Source organism: Fukomys damarensis, unplaced genomic scaffold (genome assembly GCF_012274545.1).
Source record: "Fukomys damarensis isolate Sample0158 unplaced genomic scaffold, DMR_v1.0_HiC HiC_scaffold_11, whole genome shotgun sequence".
Taxonomy (NCBI): Eukaryota; Metazoa; Chordata; class Mammalia; order Rodentia; family Bathyergidae; genus Fukomys; species Fukomys damarensis.
Genome location: NW_022900923.1, coordinates 43,238,381 through 43,248,569, shown reverse-complemented (window position 1 = coordinate 43,248,569; position 10,189 = coordinate 43,238,381). Strand labels below are relative to the sequence as shown.

At 52.8% G+C, this 10,189-nt stretch overlaps 1 long non-coding RNA gene across 2 annotated transcripts; it reads left to right on the top strand.

The window, feature by feature from the left end:
- Nucleotides 1-4,800: 4,800 nt before the first annotated feature.
- Nucleotides 4,801-8,568, top strand: LOC104854513. 2 transcript variants are annotated; one of them, XR_778128.1, is made up of 4 exons: nt 4,801-4,845; nt 5,154-5,500; nt 6,538-6,595; nt 8,241-8,568. It is a non-coding gene; the product is annotated as an uncharacterized LOC104854513 (long non-coding RNA). The 2 variants fall into 2 exon arrangements; XR_778129.1 differs by lacking the exon at nt 6,538-6,595.
- The last annotated feature ends 1,621 nt before the right edge of the window (nt 8,569-10,189 follow it).

Here is a 10,189-nt window from a genome sequence, read left to right as displayed (position 1 = left end):
TTACTTTAATAGATACAGAGCTCTTACAAATCAATAAGAAAAACACCAATGCTTTCACTGAAGTGGACAAAAGATAGAAGCAATTTACGTGAGAAGCAATAATGCCTTTAAACATGTGGAAGGAAACTCAGCCTAACGGTGCAGATTAGCATTATGGCAACGAGCCACGGTCCCTTAGGTCGGCAAAGATAAAATACTCTGAGTTTGACACGGTGGGAGGGAGACAGGTGCTGTCACACAGTGGAACACAGAGGAGGCCTGGTGGGTACAGCTGTTGAGTTCCCATTTCACTTGCCTGGACACAGGTGCCCCCACGGATTCCACGTGTAAAGTGACAGATATTCAGAACATTACTTCAGCACTAATTATGACAACAAGAACTTGAAGTAACCTAACTGTCCGCCAACACAGACCTGGATAAATTAACTTGTCACACCCACGCAGCTGAATCTAAGAAAGCCGTAAAAAATAACATGTTGATTTTATAGGGACTGCAATGGATATGCTTTTCATCTTACACGTAGTGTGTCAGCATCTGCCATGAAATGTAAGCTTCTGTAGTCTTAGAAATCTCTGGAATAACATGAGAGACAATTTCCAGTGGAGCCCGAGGAGGAAATTATGGACCAAGAGTCAGAATAGGAGAGAGTTTAGAATTTCAAACAGTATCTTTCTTACATCTTTTTTTTTCTAGTCTGGGCACTGAACCCAAAGCCTTTGTGCTAAGCGACATCCCCAGAACGTTCATTAGTTTTTATTTTGAGGCAAGGTCTCACTAAGTTGCTAATTTTTCAAGACTGGGCTTAACCTTGCCATCCTCCTGCCTCAGCCTCCCAATGTGCTGGGATTACAAAACGTGTGTCATCGCTTGTGGCCAGTGGTACTGTTGTACTGTTAATTCTTTGGAGAATGCATGCATTACCTTTAGACTCTGAAAAACACCCGAGTTCCCATCGCACCCGGAGTGGCTTGAGTGTCTTGGGGTTCACCCTGTTGCTTCTGTCCTCCTTGCCCTAGAGGTTAAATGCTTTCCTGACCTCAGGACTCCTGCAGTGTTCCACCCCTTCCCTTAACCCAGAGGTGACCTTCTGTTTGCAACCATTTGCGTGCACGATGATGTTTCCTTCCTCCCTCCCTCTGCGCCCTCCACCCGCTTTTTCCTTCTCTTCGCTCTTTGCAGCAGTCGCCTCTCTGGATCTAGCAGAATTGCCCGATGTGTCTTTACAGGGCCTAGATTCTAATCCCACCCTGCCGTGGTCGTGAGTCCTCCCCTCCCCCACCCCAGGACGCCCACGGCTCTGCCCACCACGCTCAGGGCCTCCTTGTTCACCGCGGTCTCACTCTCTCTGCTGCTGGGGGCCCCTTCCATGCCGAAAGTCCAGGGGAGGTCTCCAGCTCTCCGGTGGCGGAGGGCCGCTCTCACTACAAGGCCACCCGGCGTGTCCTGGCCCTGGCCCGGGGGCTGGGATCCTGGTCGCTTCATAGGCCGAGGGCCTGGCCCGCAGCTGCCTCTCAGAGCACTGCACCTCTGCCCAGGGAGCACCCGGCCTCTCCTCACCTGAAGACTCCGAAAGGCGGGCGGGTCTCTTCCCTCTCCCCCACCCTGCCCCTTGTCACCGTTAACCAGCGTGGCTCGCTTTGCCTTTTTTTTGCCTCTTGATACCGGGATCGAACTCTCTGGTCCTTGCGCTTCATGGGAGATTCCGCCAAATATTCCCCCGCGGTGGCTGTTCAGCCCAGCTGGGGCGGCCGTCCAAATTCAGGGGTGGAAGGCAGGGCGCAGCTTCAGCCTTCAAGAGTTTGAAGTCTGAGGACAGCAGTCACTGAGCACAATCCAGGTCCCGGTCACCGCGGGGAGCCGGCCAGGGCGGGAGAAGGCGGCCAAGGGCGGGGTGCTGGGCATCGGGCCAGGATGTGGGCACCGCCCCTGGAGGAGACGGTTCTCTGGCTCAGGCTGAGGGACCAGGAGTCGGGAGTTGGTCAGGGCTGGTCCTCAGCCTTCGGCGCTGACACTTTTCATCGCCCTCTCCTCCGCGGAGACAGGAAAGGAAACGGGTTTGGCCGAAGAGGCAGATGGGGCGAGGAAGAGTGGCCGGGTGGGCAGCAGCTTAGGTGCAGGGCTGCAGGGGAGGGCGGCCCAGCTCGCCAGCCCTCAGGGAGTCTCCTCAGGGGCGGAGCCCTCCTCCCTCCCAGCTCCCGAGAAGGGCCCACAGGATGGACACCCCACCCGTAGCCCTCAGAGCCAGGGACCCCTCTCTCGGGGTTTTTCCCACCACCCTCACCCACCTGAGCACAGAGGAATGGAACACATCTGTCCCCGTGCTGAGCTGACAGCCACCTGAGGACCTGACCACCTGCCACAGAAAGAAGGCTCTGTGCACTCCAGCCCTGGGCTATGCCACTGGGAGTCTGAAACACCTGCATTTCCTGACATGGTGGCTAAGGGTGTGGGGGCTACTGCTGGGGGCCGCTATTGGAGGCTGTGGGGACTAGAGGCGTCGGTGACTTCCTCCCTGGGCTCAGGTCTTGGGAGATCTAGTAGGGCTCAGCCTCAGGGCAGCCCACGTGAGGAGCATTTTCCACCCTCTGATTGTGGCTCTGTCCTTTGGAGGCCTGACCCTGCAAAGCCAAAGAGTACAAGCTGGTTAATTCTTAAAGCTCACAGCCCATGGTGGCAGCTGTCAGGTGAACTTTCCTGAAAATTTACACACAGCCTACCTCAGTGAAGGGCAGGCTTCTAAAACATTCTGAGAGAACAGGCTTCCAGAACATTCTGAGAGGCCAGGAGCCTGCTCTCTGTGTCCACAGCTGTTGCTTCCTCATCCAGGAATGCTTCCCAGATAAATAGCTTCTTGTGCCCAAAGCTCCTATCCGAAACTCCAGGAATCCTATAAGCCAACTGCATTAGCTACATGTCATAAATATTTATGCACTCGCTGACGTGTGTCAGAGCGTACGTGCCATGCAGGGTAGGGCCGCTGAGGGACAGAGGAGGTTGCCTCCAGTCAGGGGGAGGCAGAGCATCCCCACCCTGCCCAGTGACAGGAGTCCTTAACGGGCTGGGAGTCAGACACTCACAACCATGAGCCCACTCCAGGGCCCAGGGCCTGATTCTGGGGGCATAAATGTCACCACAGCTCAGTTCATTAAACACGGAGCCTCGGGGTTCAGGCTTCATGTGCCCAGCACTGAATTGTGTGTGGTCAGTACCAACCATTTCCCCACACAAAAGGAGCTGGAGCTTAGGACAGCCACAGGCAGCCGAGCCAGGACTCGAATTCAAGTTCTTGGCTCGAGACTTCAGACACTGGTAATGCCACATATCCTGTCTCCTGGCCACTGCCGCAGAGAACTCCGAAGAGGGGGTGGTCCGGGACAGAGGCGCAGAACTGGTGCCTGGAAGGAGCCTCACCAGGGTGACACCCTGGCTGGGGTCCACAGGGTTGCCTGGAGAGTGGGTGACAGCACTTTCCCAACCCAGCAGGGTCCAGAGAGGCGGCTAGGTGCATCCCTCTCCGGCCTCTCAGAGCAGGTTCCCCCGGGGCCACACTGAAGGGTGACACACAGGTGCTGTAGAGCCTCGGAACCCCCTTCCGTCCTCTCCCAAATGAGCCTCCCCACCAGCTCCTGAGAGAAGATGGTGAACAGCTCTTCTTCACTCTGCTTTCGGGGACTTCACGTTGGTAGCCTGGAGTTGGGGGTTTACATTAAGGAAATTGGCACCACGGGGAATCAGCCTCCCCGGCCCTGGCCAGCTGTTGTGAATTTACCAGCAAACTGCTCATCACTGCCAGTAAAATGCAAGGACTGGCTGAGCAAGAGAGCCTCAAGAAAGCTCCTGGCCCCTGCACGAGGGACTGTCTTTAATTTACTCCTGGAGAGAAACCTGCACCACTGAGACATGTTTTCAGTACCCTGTACTTTTTGTTCAAAATTGTGTGTGTGTGCGTGTGTGATAAAAACCAGGGCTTATATTTACAATAAAATACATATTTTAATACATACAGGGTGTGATTCAAAAACATAGTGGATATTTAAATTCAAAAATTGATTAAAGGGCCAAGGATTTAGTTCAGTGGTGCCACCACCTGGCTCATAAGCTCAAGGTCCCAAGTTCAATCCCCAGTACGAAAAAAAAAAAAAAAAAAATTATTACAGTAAAAAAACCCGTTGTCATTATTTCCCCTCTCTTTGAACATATTTGTTCTGATGTTCTTGCCAGTTTCTAAAAACAGTTCTGGAAGTCCTCTTTCACGAGTGACTTTAGTTCTGCTGCTGTGGTTGCCTCAATCTCCTGATCAATTCAAAACATTCACCTTTCCTGGTCATTTTGACCTTGGGGAAAGAGCCGGAAGTCACATGGCACTAGCTTCCGGGAGAATGGGGTGGGGACTCGCTGTGGTGTTTTTAAGAACTGCCTTCCCATTGGACGGCACTCCGCAGCAATGTTCACGGTAGTTTTGATCACCCCTTGTAAAGATACTCATGAAAGAGGACTTTCGGAACTGCTTCAGAAGATGGCAAGAGTGATACATGTGTTCAAAGTGAGGGGGCCTATTTGGAGTGGGATTAATGGCAATGTATCTTACTATAATACATTTTTAAAGTTTACACATTCACTATATATTTCAATCGCACTGCTTACATGCATTTGCACAGCAGCCCATAACTTCTGTGCTCAGAAGTGGACAGAGGTACGGGGTCTCCCCAGGGACCTTTGCAGGAGGCTCCTGTTCTGCCAGGCTGGAGCCTGGGGACAGTGAGTCACAATGATATTGCCAGGCAACCAGGCTGCAGTAAGAGGACTTCTGGATTCTTTCAGGCACAGATGAAGGCAATGGCTAAGTATGAACCGGAGGAAGAAGAGGAAGATAGGGAGGGAAGAGTTGCAGGGGTGAGGGGAGAAGGAACGGAATTCTCCATCCCAACCAAGAAAGGTTTACATGGAGAGAGAAAAAAGCTTTCTTTCACCTTTGCACCCTTTCTCTGAGTGCTGAGCTACACCTCCAGCACCTTCCCTTTCTTTTTAGAAAGACCTGGTCTTTCTAAGTTGCCCAAGGTGGGCTTGAACTTGCGATCCTCCCACCTCAGCCTCCCAGGGTGCTGGGATCACACGCGTCTGCCCACACTCAGGCACCTGTGCCTTCTTGCAGACTCCAAGCAGGGATGTGGCCTGTTCCCAACTGGTGGTTAGAGAAGTTTGCCTGCTTGGTCCGCGGCCCGGAGTAAGGCAAGGCTGTGGGAGAGTCCTCAGGCCCTGGCTGGGTCCCCTAGGGTCTTTCCTTCTCCCTGGAAGATGCCCCACAGGATGCCCCTGTCCAGCACCCTAAGTAGCCTCCTGTCCCTGGAACCCCAGAGCCTGAAAGTACACACACCAGAGCCTGGACACCTGATAGGCTGGGTTTGGATAACCAGCCTCTGTCACCTAACCCTGCCCTTCCCCATTGGACCGAGGAGCTAGACTGGCACCCAGATCCCGAGGGGCAGGGTGCTCTGCAAGGTGAGAAGCATAAGGTATAATGGGAAGCTCTCAGGGTGTACATCCCAAAGTCCTGGGTTCAAATCCCTCACTTCCATATGCTAGCTGTGTGACTCTAGGACAGTTACTCTCCATCTCTGTGCTTCATCAATACAGGGCTGGGTGATCTGCACCTCACCAGGGAGCTGTGAGGTTGAGATGCTTTCTGGGCAGGCACCCAGCACCACGGCCCTGCCCCCCTACCCCCCATGGGAACACCGCTTCCCCATTCCCTGTGCTGTTCACTGCCCATGGCCCGGTTACCCCTCCTTCCGACTCTGCCATTTTCTAAAGTGAGGACACCAAGGTCAAGCCCAGAAAGCCCTGCAGAACTCAAGGTGCTGTGGGTCTGGGCAGCCGGACACAGCACTGCCCACGGCAGGGAGGACTGTTTGCCTCTGCAGACTGCGGGCTGGCAGCATTCCAAAAGCTGGTGCCTGTGTTCGCTGGAGAAGCAGCCTGGGCCTGCAGCTAGCACTGGCAGGGGCAGCCTGGGGGTGCCAGGGCCCAGGGCCCTCCCTACAGCCCTTAGGCTTCTGGCCTGCAGGGAACAGATATCGCCTCGGGGGAAAGTGTATTTATTTATTCCCCACCTTGTTCCAAAATGGATTTAAGGGCATCTTAAAGTAAATTAAGACAAGTTAGGGGGAAAGAGACACAGAAAATAAGAGCAGGAATTGTAGATGGAGGCTTGTATACCAAGTATTGTGTTCTTGCTAAAATGGGGCATAAATTCAACTCTAGAATCTTCAGCAGCCAGCTCTGAAAGGGGAGCAGGCGAGCGGACAGGGATGGTGGGGAACTTTTGGTTGCTGAGGCCCTCAGGGCTCCACCGCCTGACATCTGTGGTCTGTTTGTGGCCCCTGCTGCAGGCAGTAGGTGACTGGGTGTAGGGTCCAACCCTGGACCTCTCTGGGAGGGAGCCTCCCAGGGCATGCCCAGAGTTAGTTCAAGAACCAGGAGTCACTCCCAAGAGCAGGATGGAGCCCTATGCTTGGTTTTGATTTCCTTCCTTCCAGCAATTTTAGGAAACAATTTGTCTCTCTTCAAGAATGCGGGCAGGATACTCATTTTCAGGTAATTCTTTTTCTATAATAACTAGTGTTTATTGAGCATTTACTATGTCCAAGTCCTCTGTTAAGTGACTTATGTCTATCATCCCACTTCATCTTCACAGTAACCCAAGGAAGCAGGTACAGAGTAGAAGATTGAGGTTCACAGAATAGGAAATTGAGGCTTATAAACCGCCAAGCAGCTATCCCAAGACATCAGAGTTAGTGGTAACAGAGCAGGGACTGCAACCCAACCTTGTCCCACTTGAGAGCCATCAGACAGACTGTCTTGAGGGGTACAGCTGGAGATGAGAGGACAAAGGCCTCACACCCTGAACCCAGGGGCTGTGCGGGTCTGGATGGAAAGTGTCCTCCAGAGCCTCAGGCATTCGGAGGCTGGGGGGAGGGGATGACCGAATCACGGGATCCACACATCTGATGACTGGAAGGCGGGGCCTGGCCGGAAGGGGTGGTCCCTGGGGCTCCTCCCTCCCCACTTCGCTTCCTGGCCACCATGCAATGAGCAGCTTTTCCTCACTCTGCCCCGTGCGTGCCATTTTCTGCCTGGGTGCCTGGCAGCCGTAGACTGTAACTTTGAGGCCAGATAATCCTCTCCTCCCTTAAGCTGTGGGTGGCAAGTACTGTATCTCAGTGACAAGAAAGTGCCTAAGACCATGGCCATGAAGGACAGAATCCCAAATCAAAGCCCTAGGTCACATCTTGTCTACCCAGGGCCCCCCCCCCAGCCCCTGCCTTTGCACCCAGAACCAGGAAGAACAACTTGTTTCATGAGATGACTACTGAGCTGGTCTTCATTTTTAAATTGGGCATTTTTACCTCAGCATGATGGCACACTCCTGTAATCCCAGCACTTTGGAAGGCTGAGACAGGAGGATCACAAGTTCAAGCCCAGCCTGGGCAACTTAGTGAGACCCTGTCTCAAAATTAAATAACGCAAAAAAGGACAGGGGATGTTGTGCAGCATGAAAGCCCTGACTTCATTCCCCAGTGGCAAAAAAAAAGATATATTTTCATTATGGAATTTCTGTAGCAATTTTGACTTTTTAAACCATGGCATTAAACTATTATTTATCTCGATTACTGAGGTTTTTTGGCATATCCTGAAATGTCACATAGCTGAGGCAAGCGCCTCCCTCCCCTCACCCAGTCCAGCCCCGAGAGGAGTATGGACCCCAAAGCCTGCCAAGAGCCTCACACTGCCCACCCTCACCACTGCTGCTCTCCCCGGGATCCAAGCCCCCTGGAGTCCACGCCCAGCTGCAGCTCCCCTGTCAGGAGAGGAAATTGCCATCTCTCCTCACCCCGACAATCGACAATCAGGGCTGATAGAAGGCTCAGGAGGAGAGGAAGGTGGAGAAACTAGTTTCTTTTCAGTCTCTGAGCAAATGCTCGCAGTTGTAGTCTCCAGCCTATTACACCAGCAAGCGCTAGAGCCCCACTGACAGGCGGACGAGCACAGATTCAGGGCAAAGGTGCACGGCCAGCGTCAGGTTCGAGTCCAGGGCTCTCCTCACCTCTCTGCCCTGATCTCGAGCCCGGGCTTTCGGTCCTCCAGAAATCACAGGCTGGGGGCTCCTGTTCCTGAGTTGCCTGGTGCAGCCTCCTCTCTCCAGGACTCTGACAGCTGCCTCCCTGTTTCCCCTCTGTAGGCTGCAAAATCCGATGCAATGCAGTCAGCAGGGAAAGCAGATGGACTCTGCGGAGAAAACACAAGATGCTGTCTGAGTTAACAAGATAACAATTGGATGTGTTTCTCTCCCCTTCCCCTGCCTCTGTCTTCAACAAGCTCGCAAGTGTTCACAGTTTGCCTTTAAGTAATTTAGGGAAGGCATTTGAAGTTCCCATCTGCCCCAGTCCCTGTACGGCTATGTTTCTTGTCACCGGCTAACAGCATTTAAAATATTTACAGCTCTTTCTTTGCCCTGAGGGTGTATCAGAATAAATCCTTGTTACCACCAATAAATCAAAAATTAATCTGCAGAAAGCTCGATGCCTGTCCTATCCTTCAAATAACGAGCAGCAGAATCTATCCAGGTGACACGGCGATGCCTCAGCCAGGGTGCTCCTCGCCTTCCCAAGGAGGAGGTGAAACACAGGGAGAGGGCTCTGGGGTACCACACGGCGCCCTTGTAGAGATGTTCAGGCACCAGTGGCCCAGGCCCAAGCTTGGTGCCGGCCGGGGCCCTAATGTCACCCTAACTCCTTCCGGATTCTAGTTCTCCTTTCCTCCGGAGAGGCTCATTCACACTAGGAAGGTACCTTCTCCTGGTCAGTTTTCCTTCTCATTAATTTCTTTTCCTGCACTTGGACATCTCTCCTCCCATCTTCTCTCTTTTCCCTCTTGCCCAACTCTTAAACTCTATTGATCTTCTCTTTCCCTTTCCTTTCAAAGCTTCCTCCCTCCTTTCTCTCTCACCCTGGAATTTGAAATATAAGCGTTAGAAATCTATTCTGAAGGCTACAGTATGTGTTGCATAGCCTGCGAGGCAATCCCAAAACATTCCATGACACTGCCCCTATTTCACCAGTAGGGAAATTGAGACCCAGAGAAGTTGTGACTCGTAAAATGTGTGAAGTTTAAGTGGTAGATTCCAGAGCCCGCCCCCCTAACCCCTCCTCTGCTCTCGATGGTCTTAAAAGTCATGTTAAGGGGTCTGCTTGATTTTTTTTTTTCTTTTTGGTACTGGGGATCGAACTTGGGTCCCTGCACTTTCGAGGCAGGCAGTGGAACCACTGAGCTAAATCCCCAGCCTTCATAGATTCTTGTTAAGTTAGAAAAAACAAAATTCTTGGGGCAAAACTGAGGGCCTTGAGGGTCTGGGGATGAATCAAGGAAATGTTATGAGGATTCCAACAAGAGGTATGGATCTGAGTAGAGCTGTGTCAGTGGGGTGAAGGGAATGAGAAACTTTTGAAAGAAACTGAGGAGGGTCAGGGATTTCGCTCAGTGGTTCCGCTGCCTGTCCCGTAGGTGCAAGGTCCCGAGGAGGTGCAATGAGAAGTCCCTGGTGGTCAGTTGGAAGAGAGGGATAAGGAATGAGGGTAGCGGTAGCATTCTTTGGGCTGGACAGAATTGAATGTGGGGTGGGGAGATAGGTCCCCAGGAGGAGGCAGGAAGAGGTGGAATCCCCTGCCAGGCTTCCTAGCCAGGGGCCCTCTGATTTGGAGCCCAGGTCAACTGGGGGGAGCCCTGGCGAAGATGAGGCCACTTTAGAAGGAAGTGTGGTGTGAGGAGAGAAGGACCTGCCAAGAAGGTAGGAGAGGAAAAGTACCTTCTGACCAGCGGGGTAGAAAGACAGTCAGGAGTCTCCATTCTGTCTCGGGGAAGCTGTGGTGGGGGAGACGGAGTGAGTGCAGGGTCTCCATCCTGTGAAGGCCCCTTTCTAACCCAGACTCTCCTTTCTCCATCTTTGGATGTCTGAGCCTCTCTCTGCTAACTGCATGCATATCCTCAGCCTCCCTAAACCGACTGAAGGAAAATACAAAAAGAAGCTCAACCTCCCCACTTCCGGGCTGGATGTGTGAGGAGAGAGGAGGAACCCAGCCGGGCTGGACAGCAGCTTCTCGCTTCTCACTGCTGGGGCCCTGCTCCTGCTGT